The 11,100-nt window shown below is 34.8% G+C and overlaps 2 long non-coding RNA genes across 2 annotated transcripts; both read left to right on the top strand.

Moving 5' to 3' along the window:
- Positions 1–1,360: 1,360 nt before the first annotated feature.
- Positions 1,361–4,009, top strand: LOC141593660 (uncharacterized). The gene is made up of 3 exons (XR_012521783.1): positions 1,361–1,496; positions 1,588–1,675; positions 3,849–4,009. It is a non-coding gene; the product is annotated as an uncharacterized LOC141593660 (long non-coding RNA).
- A 3,593-nt stretch (positions 4,010–7,602) lies between these two features.
- LOC141593554 (uncharacterized) lies at positions 7,603–10,244 on the top strand. The gene is made up of 3 exons (XR_012521680.1): positions 7,603–7,731; positions 7,824–7,911; positions 10,088–10,244. It is a non-coding gene; the product is annotated as an uncharacterized LOC141593554 (long non-coding RNA).
- The last annotated feature ends 856 nt before the right edge of the window (positions 10,245–11,100 follow it).

The raw sequence follows: 11,100 nt of genomic DNA, 5'->3' as shown, positions 1-11,100 counted from the left end.
CACACTCCTCAGTGGATTCCGTCCCGTAAATCGCAGCCTCAAGCGCATCCAGCTCGGCTTTGAAAAGGGGAGATTCACCGTAACCATTATCATTGTCAAAATTGTCATCTAAGACAAACCCAAGTGACAAATCATTTCTCTTACTGGCCAAATCAGTCGATCGAGTAAAATTAGTACTCGATCGAGAGCTTTCCTCTTGATAATCACCCGATCGAGTTCATGAATAAGCTCGATCGATTACTTCCTCAAAACAGCTGTTCGATCGAGTGGTGTAATGTGTTCGATCGAACATTTCTTCGGTTATTTCACTCGATCGACCACTATAATCCATTCGATCAAGTGAAAATTGTTGTACAGTGCATAAGTCTTCGTGTGAAGCGTCATTATCTGATAGACCGTCGTAATCCGAGTCATCCAAGTCATCAGCAGCACTAGGCAACGCGGGTCCTTCATGGGAAAGACCACTCTCTGCGTAGGTAACGCAGACTTCCTCTGGTTGCCAAATATTCGACTCAACAGCGAACTGAGCTATCTCAGACTCGAGCTCATCAATTTGCGCACAAGTGTGTCTATCATGTTCTTGCACTTGGAGTGCAAGCGCCTTCACTAAAGACTTCAACTCAGGAATCTCTTCTTTCTGTTTATTAGGAGGAGGAGCTTGTTGTCGCAGTGGCCAGACTAACGGAGGCTTTTGATAGCCTCGTTGATAAGGTAGATGTGGCGGCGCAATTATAGAAGGTTGATTAGCTTGTCTACGCTGCTTGAACGCACAAACCTCGTCATTTTCAGCTAAGCAAAAAGTTGCATTGTGCCCAGCAGAACCACATGTAACACCCCGCAATTTACACGTCATCCTAAATAATAAAACTCATATTTTTAAATAATAAGGATGATTCACAATAAAATTTTATCCTTTAAAATCTATTATTTTTCGACAATGATATCCAAATACCCATCCTAAACTTACACTCCTTATGCCGACGAATAACTACTTCGTCGTTGATGCTAATTTTATGATATTTTAAAGACAGATTTAGCTCTTAATCATAAAATGAAAGTTGTAGATATTTATTTTAGCTTTCCAACGCCACCAAAAACACCTCAATCGGAGTTATGTAGAGGAAATTATGCCCGAAATACGAAAGGCTGTCGCAGAAATCCGCGAACAAGACCCACCCTCGTTATTCCTCTTTTCACCTTGAATTATCATTTACCTCATCACCTAGGCACATGGCAAGTTGGCAACTTGTTTTTTTTTCCTTGGAGCCCAAGGCCTACCCTCATAGGCATGTGACTACTTTACTTAAAGTAATAGCCTAAGGTTTAGCCTTAATCATTTCCCTAACCTATTCCTTTTTAGCCTCCTACTCATCTATAACTTACACAACACAATTTGCACCCACAAATCTCTCCTCTTTGCCGTGAGCTTCTACCCCAATTCTCTACATTTTATTTCTTCCATTCTAACATCTCTTTCATCTTATTCCTTAGTAAGTGTAAGTGATTATTTAGTTCCATCCTTTTATTAGTTTTTTTTTAGAGTAGTATTTAATTAATTGTTTTTCATCCTTATGTTTGTTCAAGAAGGTGATCAAGAGACATTGGTTGAGGGAGATCATTTGGGTTGATGTTATAACACTATCCTTCTTATTTACTAATCTTAATCTCTATCAAGGTAACTAGGTTTTCTCCTTTCTATGATTTTTGAATTTCAAGTGCTTTTATGGGGTTATAATAAGATTGATAATATATATGATGTTTAAAATCATGGAAATATATGAGATTCATTATTTATATAATAAATAGTAGTTTTTATTATTTTTGTGATGAATATATACTTCTTTAATGTTTTCTATGATTTATTGTGTTTTTTTTTATGTGATTTAACAAACTAATCAATATGTAAAATATATGGATGATTATAGAAATTATATTTTTGATTATATTCTGATTTATTATCATTATTTATGAGTTTGCATGTGATTATTTTAGTTCTATAATTATCATATATTTATTTGTTGTTATTTGATATTTAATCACGGTTTTATGTGATAATCGTCTAATAAATATATAAAACATAAAATAATTTTGAAAAATTTACTTCCTTAATTTTATTCTGGCCTATTATAATTTATATAGTATTTAAATTGATTATTTTATTTTTACAATTATTATTGCTCTTATTTAATATATATTCGTGTTTTGTGCAATTAATCTCAAGTAAATATGTAAAATATATAAATAAATGTTAAAATTGAATGTTTTATCATAATATGACTTATTTTAGTGTATTAAAGTTTTTCATGTCCATTTTGTAATTTGTATAATTACTTTTTAATTTTATAACTAATTAGTCCATAAATAAGGTTTAATTGTGTTAGAATAATAAATAAATATAAATAAAATATTTATAATTTATTTTTATGCATATTCTGTCCTATACTAATGTAAAATAAATTATTAATGGTCGTGACACATTTTTCTTATTTATTTGTTTATTTATGCTTGAAATCGCCTATTAAATGCTAATTTTATGTTAAATATGTGAAACATTATTAAATAATTTATTAGGTACTGTTTTTATTGAATTTATAACTCACTAAGATATCTAGTAATTTTTCATGAGTAGAATATAACTTTTGTTTAATTGTTTAGAATTATTAGATGTTTAATTAACGAATTTAATAAATGTTTGTTAAGGAAATAACTAATAACATATTTGATGGTATCATGTCTTGTAAATATATTCTCCATAACTATGTTTATAATGTGAGATTACAATAGTGTATTTGTTATGAATTGATTGTTACTTCTACTATGGTAAATGGCATGTATACGCTTTTTGTGATATTGCCTTTCGGAAATTATATATTGACATGAGTGTCTCTTGTTTTATATTGGAAAAGTTGAAATTATACTCTAGCTTTGATTACCATTATTGAATTTCATTTAATATTATTTATCCCTCAGTTATGAGCATTTTGGCATGTTAACATGAGGTTATTCATGGTGCACATTTGTTATCTTTTGGACCTTGTTCCATTTTATATATGGTTTAGCTAGAGTATAAGATATCGAGTAGATTTCAGGTTATTGGTCTACTTGAGATGAGCAATACCAAACTGGGTAGGTTTCAGGTTATTGGCCTACCTAGTACCCTGGCATGGTTTCAGGTTATTGGCCTGCTATGGGTTGACCGTCCGTTTTGGATACTCTTATGAGTCTATGGATATGTCGTTTGGGGGTCAAGGGTCCGCACTTTTACGCCTTGACTGGTTAAGGGTCCGCACATTTACGCCTTAACTAGACATTATGTCCCTCGAGAGTCTGGCCAGTCTTAGACACGGGTTCACGGTTATGTGTCCTGCCGTAGGGTTATTTTGGTGTCAGGTTATTGACACCAAGGTTTAGGGTTTCAGGTTATTGGCCCTAGACGGTGCTCGTTCTTGTCTCATGTTATTCTATGTATTTATGGTCCAAGATTTGATGTGTTTACCACTCGTATATTATCATTACTCATTTCATATGTCATTCGGGTAAATTGGTGTTATTTCTTTTTTTTATTATGACCACCTTCTTTTACAGTATTTCATATAATCATGTAAGTGACATGAAACTTGTAAGTTGTTACACTTTTTAATTAATCATGTGGTATCATTATTACTCACTCATATGTGATTATATACCTTGATATTAAATTTTCCATGAAGTCATGTTTTCATATTTTGAATGGATTATATGTTGTCTCTTATTATTTGCTCATAATTGTTTCTTGAAATTTCTTAAGTCATGGCTGGGAGGACTCCTAGTTACTCCCCACTGACGTGGTTGTTGATATTTTTTTTCAGGTTGATGTGCTTCTTGGTCATGGATGGGTTTTGAGAGAGATATAATAAATAATAGTTATGATGTTTAGTAATCGAACCTTGTTGTTTTATTTTGGACGGGTTTTTCATTCCCGAGAGTAGTTGTATGCGTAGTTAACTATTACTTTATATATTTCGGTAGCACCCGGATTTGTCGTCATGGTGTTTCCGCCACCATGGACTTTTATTAATATAAAATGCAATATTTATCTAGCTTATTTGTATTATTAAATCCGGGGTGTTACAGTTGGTACCAGAGCCAGAACGCTCCCAACACTCTCGGATTGAAATAAGACTTAAACAAAGATTATTTATGACTAAAAGAGAGTGGGGTAGAAACAAGTAAGGACTGTGTTTATGTTTATATTATGGGTCTCTTACTTGCATATGAGGATTTCTTTGCTTATTCGTTACTTGTGGCTGAGTAGTTGCTTGCTAGTGGTAGTTAGGCTTCTACCACGTGAGTTATCTATTTGTTTTGTTGAAGATGAACACCCGACATGGAAACAACCGTGGTAATTGCGAAAATGAGAGGACTTATTTTATTGAAACGACTTTATTGAAGTTACTGGAGAAGGAGATCAATGCCCATCCGAATGAAAGGGGGAGATTCGTTTTTTAGCGTTTCAATTGCCACCAACCTCCGGTCTTCATGGGAGTCACCAACCTAGTCATCCTAGAGGGTTGGATACGTGAACTGGAGAAGTTGTTCATGGTGACTCACATGCCCGAGGAATAAAAAGTGGTTATGCCCCAGCCGTGTTCATGGATTCAGATGAACATGACCTTTCACGAGTATTAGACAAATGTGTAGTTGTGTTCATAGATGATATCCTGATTTATTCAAAGAATAAGGATGAACATACGTAACATCTTCGTTTGGTGTTGGAGACTCTAAGGAAGCAAATATGGTTTGCGAAGTTTTCGAAATGCGAATTTTGGCTTAAGAAAATTGCATTTCTAGGACATGTCATTTCTGGCGAAGGCGTAAGTGTCGATCTAGCTAAAGTTCAAGCAGTAGTGGATTGGGAAAGCCCTAAGAATGTGAGTGAGATTAGAGGTTTCTTGGGTTTGGCAGGCTACTACTGCAGGTTCATTAAAGATTTTTCTAAGGTGGCAAAACCAATGACTTCTTTACTAAAGAAGGAATCAAAATTTGCGTGGTCTAGTGCCTGCGAAGAGGCGTTTCAAGAGCTGAAGAGGAGATTGACATCAGCACCAATTCTAACATTACCCGAGGAAGGCGTCGGATTTGATGTCTATAGTGACGCGGCAAAGAATGGTCTAGGTTGTGTGCTAATGCAAAATGGAAAGGTTGTGGCTTATGCGTCGAGGCAACTAAAGGGCGAAAAGAACTATCCGACTCATGATCTCGAGTTGTTTGTAGTTTTTGCCCTCAAGATTTGGAGACACTACCTCTATGGAGTTTCATGCAACTTTTATACAGATCACAAAAGCTTAAAATACATTTTCATACAAAGGGATCTAAATGCGAGGCAAAGAAGATGGTTAGAGTTGATCAATGATTATAACCTTCAGCTACACTACCATGAAGGTAAGGCCAATGTGGTGGCCGATGCATTAAGTAGGAAGGAAAAACACACGCTAAATGTGGCTTTAGTGTTGCCTGATGAACTTTGCCGTGAATTCCAAAAGCTGAATTTGGAAGTGGTCCGTCAAGGAAGTGCCAACTTGAGTGCCATGACAGCTGAACCTGATTTATATCATGAGATTCAAGTGAAGCAACGAGAGGATGCAATACTCGAAGGTTTGCGTGCCAAGGCTGGAGAAGCTAAGGAATTCAAGATTTGGGCAGATGGGAGTTTAAGATTTCATGGGAGATGGTGTGTTCCTAACTGTGATGTGCTCAAAAGAAAGATTATGCAAGAGGCTCATAGTACACCATACTCTGTTCACCCGGGTGGGGACAAGATGTATAAAGATTTGAAGAAATTCTTTTGGTGGCCTAATATGAAAAGAGAGATAGCCGATTTTGTGGCCAAATGCCTCACTTGTCAAAAGGTGAAATTTGAGCATCAATGACCCGGTGGTCTTTTGCAGCCGTTGGAAATACCGGTGTGGAAATGGGATTCAATTTCCATGGACTTTGTAATGGGCTTGCCAAGGACGCCGACAAGAAAGAATGCCATTTGGGTTGTGGTTGATCGGTTGACTAAAGTAGCTCATTTCATTCCGATGAAAGAAACGTGGAGTTTGGATGAGATGGCGATGGCATACCAAAGAGAAGTTATTAGATTACATGGTGTTCCGAAAGATATAGTTTCCGATCGTGACCCACGATTTTGTTCGCATTTTTGGAGGAAACTTCAAGAGGCTTTGGGTAGTAAGTTAAAGTTGAGTACGGCATTTCATGCCGCTACAGATGGACAGACGGAGCGTACTATTCAAACGTTAGAGGTTATGCTTCGAGCTTGTGCATTAGAGTTTCAAGCCGGTTGGGAGAAAAGTCTACCCTTGGTTGAGTTCTCTTACAACAACAGTTTTCACTCTAGCATTAAGATGGCGCCATTTGAGGCTTTATATGGGAGAAAATGTCGAAGCCCGTTGTGTTGGGATGATATAAGTGAAGCTGCGGTTCTCGGACCCGAAATGATTCAAGAATCCATTGAGCAAGTTAAGCTAATTCGGGAAAAGATGAAAGCGGCTCAGGACCGACAAAAGTCGTATGCCGACTTGCGTCGAAAGCCGATTGAGTACCAAGTTGGAGACAAGGTATTCTTAAAAGTGTCACCTATGAAAGGCGTGAAGAGATTTGGTATTAAGGGCAAGTTGAGCCCAAAGTTTGTTGGGCCTTATGAGGTACTTGAGCGGATTGGAGAGGTGGCTTATAAGTTAGCGTTACCCCCAAATTTATCTAAGGTTCATAATGTCTTTCATGTGTCTCAATTAAGGAGGTATCGTAGTGACCCCTCCCACGTACTTCAGTCTGATGTGGTCGAGGTGGAACCAAACGTCACTTATGAGGAGCAACCAGTACGTATCCTAGATAGGAAAGATAAGACCCTAAGGAATAAGGTCGTTCCACTGGTAAAGGTTTTGTGGCGCAGCCAAAAGTTTGAAGAGACTACATGGGAAACTGAAGCATCTATGCGGGAGAGATATCCACAACTATTCGATTTGGGTAACCCTTCTATTTCAAGTTTCGAGGACGAAACTTTTCTTAAGGGGGTAGGGTTGTAACACCCCGCAATTTACACGTCATCCTAAATAATAAAACTCATATTTTTAAATAATAAGGATGATTCACAATAAAATTTTATCCTTTAAAATCTATTATTTTTCGACAATGATATCCAAATACCCATCCTAAACTTACACTCCTTATGCCGACGAATAACTACTTTGTCGTTGATGCTAATTTTATGATATTTTAAAGACAGATTTAGCTCTTGATCATAAAATGAAAGTTGTAGATATTTCTTTTAGCTTTCCAACGCCACCGAAAACACCTCAATCGGAGTTATGTAGAGGAAATTATGCCCGAAATACGAAAGGCTGTCGCAGAAATCCGCGAACAAGACCCACCCTCGTTATTCCTCTTTTCACCTTGAATTATCATTTACCTCATCACCTAGGCACATGGCAAGTTGGCAACTTGTTTTTTTTCCTTGGAGCCCAAGGCCTACCCTCATAGGCATGTGACTACTTTACTTAAAGTAATAGCCTAAGGTTTAGCCTTAATCATTTCCCTAACCTATTCCTTTTTAGCCTCCTACTCATCTATAACTTACACAACACAATTTGCACCCACAAATCTCTCCTCTTTGCCGTGAGCTTCTACCCCAATTCTCTACATTTTATTTCTTCCATTCTAACATCTCTTTCATCTTATTCCTTAGTAAGTGTAAGTGATTATTTAGTTCCCATCCTTTTATTAGTTTTTTTTTAGAGTAGTATTTAATTAATTGTTTTTCATCCTTATGTTTGTTCAAGAAGGTGATCAAGAGACATTGGTTGAGGGAGATCATTTGGGTTGATGTTATAACACTATCCTTCTTATTTACTAATCTTAATCTCTATCAAGGTAACTAGGTTTTCTCCTTTCTATGATTTTTGAATTTCAAGTGCTTTTATGGGGTTATAATAAGATTGATAATATATATGATGTTTAAAATCATGGAAATATATGAGATTCATTATTTATATAATAAATAGTAGTTTTTATTATTTTTGTGATGAATATATACTTCTTTAATGTTTTCTATGATTTATTGTGTTTTTTTTTTGTGATTTAACAATCTAATCAATATGTAAAATATATGGATGATTATAGAAATTATATTTTTGATTATATTCTGATTTATTATCATTATTTATGAGTTTGCATGTGATTATTTTAGTTCTATAATTATCATATATTTATTTGTTGTTATTTGATATTTAATCACGGTTTTATGTGATAATCGTCTAATAAATATATAAAACATAAAATAATTTCGAAAAATTTACTTCCTTAATTTTATTCTGGCCTATTATAATTTATATAGTATTTAAATTGATTATTTTATTTTTACAATTATTATTGCTCTTATTTAATATATATTCGTGTTTTATGCAATTAATCTCAAGTAAATATGTAAAATATATAAATAAATGTTAAAATTGAATGTTTTATCATAATATGACTTATTTTAGTGTATTAAATTTTTTCATGTCCATTTTGTAATTTGTATAATTACTTTTTAATTTTATAACTAATTAGTCCATAAATAAGGTTTAATTGTGTTAGAATAATAAATAAATATAAATAAAATATTTATAATTTATTTTTATGCATATTCTGTCATATACTAATGTAAAATAAATTATTAATGGTCGTGACACAATTTTCTTATTTATTTGTTTATTTATGCTTGAAATCGCCTATTAAATGCTAATTTTATGTTAAATATGTGAAACATTATTAAATAATTTATTAGGTACTGTTTTTATTGAATTTATAACTCACTAATATAACTAGTAATTTTTCATGAGTAGAATATAACTTTTGTTTAATTGTTTAGAATTATTAGATGTTTAATTAACGAATTTAATAAATGTTTGTTAAGGAAATAACTAATAACATATTTGATGGTATCATGTCTTGTAAATATATTCTCCATAACTATGTTTATAATGTGAGATTAAAATAGTGTATTTGTTAAGAATTGATTGTTACTTCTACTATGGTAAATGGCATGTATACGCTTTTTGTGATATTGCCTTTCGGAAATTATATATTGACATGAGTGTCTCTTGTTTTATATTGGAAAAGTTAAAATTATACTCTAGCTTTGATTACCATTATTGAATTTCATTTAATATTATTTATCCCTCAGTTATGAGCATTTTGGCATGTTAACATGAGGTTATTCATGGTGCACATTTGTTATCTTTTGGACCTTGTTCCATTTTATATATGGTTTAGCTAGAGTATAAGATATCGAGTAGATTTCAGGTTATTGGTCTACTTGAGATGAGCAATACCAAACTGGGTAGGTTTCAGGTTATTGGCCTACCTAGTACTCTGGCATGGTTTCAGGTTATTGGCCTGTTATGGGTTGACCGTCCTTTTTGGATACTCTTATGAGTCTATGGATATGTCGTTTGGGGGTCAAGGGTCCGCACTTTTACGCCTTGACTGGTTAAGGGTCCGCACATTTACGCCTTAACTAGACATTATGTCCCTCGAGAGTCTGGCCAGTCTTAGACACGGGTTCACGGTTATGTGTCCCAGAGTAGGGTTATTTTGGTGTCAGGTTATTGACACCAAGGTTTAGGGTTTCAGGTTATTGGCCCTAGACGGTGCTCGTTCTTGTCTCATGTTATTCTCTGTATTTATGGTCCAAGATTTGGATGTGTTTACCACTCGTATATTATCATTACTCATTTCATATGTCATTCGGGTAAATTGGTGTTATTTCTTTTTTTATTATGACCACCTTCTTTTACAGTATTTCATATAATCATGTAAGTGACATGAAACTTGTAAGTTGTTACACTTTTTAATTAATCATGTGGTATCATTATTACTCACTCATATGTGATTATATACCTTGATATTAAATTTTCCATGAAGTTCACATGTTTTCATATTTTGAATGGATTATATGTTGTCTCTTATTATTTGCTCATAATTGTTTCTTGAAATTTCTTAAGTCATGGCTGGGAGGACTCCTAGTTACTCCCCACTGACGGTGGTTGTTGATATTTTTTTTCAGGTTGATGTGCTTCTTGGTCATGGATGGGTTTTGAGAGAGATATAATAAATAATAGTTATGATGTTTAGTAATCGAACCTTGTTGTTTTATTTTGGACGGGTTTTTCATTCCCGAGAGTAGTTGTATGCGTAGTTAACTATTACTTTATATATTTCGGTAGCACCCGGATTTGTCGTCATGGTGTTTTTGCCACCATGGGCTTTTATTAATATAAAATGCAATATTTATCTAGCTTATTTGTATTATTAAATCCGGGGTGTTACACCACATCTCCCGCAGTAAATCACCTGTTGCGCCATATAATGGAACATAGGTGACGGGTCAAAGGTACTCAAGCCTTCCCTTTGACGATCTTTTACCTAGAACTGTCTAGGTAGGACCTGTAGGACATATCAAAACAGCACTAAAGAAAAAGATAAGAACGGCCTCAAGGGATAAATCCCTTGAGGCTACAGACAGACAGATAGAAACAAGTAAATAAAATAGTTGCCTCCCCGGCAACGGCGCCAAAATTTGATACCGTCGTTTCAGTACCAAAAATAAATACATAAGTACAACTAACAGAAGTCAGCGGTAAGTAGGGTCGATCTCCACAGGTAGGCGGTCACTATCTACTTGTCAATTTAGTCCGTTTAAGGTCACAAGATGGGGGTTTTAGTTGTTTGGACTAAACTAATGAGATTAAGGGAAGAGAATTAAAGATAAGAGAAATTAACAAGAAAGAGAGAAAACGAGGATTGTCGGGTCATCAATGAACATCAGTTAATTGCAGCTAAGGTCACAGATCAGTCGATGTGTCGGTCTAAGGGGTAATGAATATCTCCTTCCAGTCTCAATTCGCCCTAAAATACTATTAGCTTAGCTTCCGCCCTCAGTTAAGCATCCTATTGTTCACTGCGGGTCTCACCCCTTCCAACCTTCCGGTCTAGTTCAAGGCTTGCCAAGGTTAAAAAGGCTAAATGCATCGATTCAAATAGCTAGATACAGTTTAAGGCAGTGATTAACAACATAGA

This window comes from Silene latifolia, chromosome 1 (assembly GCF_048544455.1).
Source record: "Silene latifolia isolate original U9 population chromosome 1, ASM4854445v1, whole genome shotgun sequence".
NCBI lineage: Eukaryota > Viridiplantae > Streptophyta > Magnoliopsida > Caryophyllales > Caryophyllaceae > Silene > Silene latifolia.
Note: the sequence above shows the minus strand (reverse complement) of the source record. Positions and strands in the feature narration are given on the sequence as shown.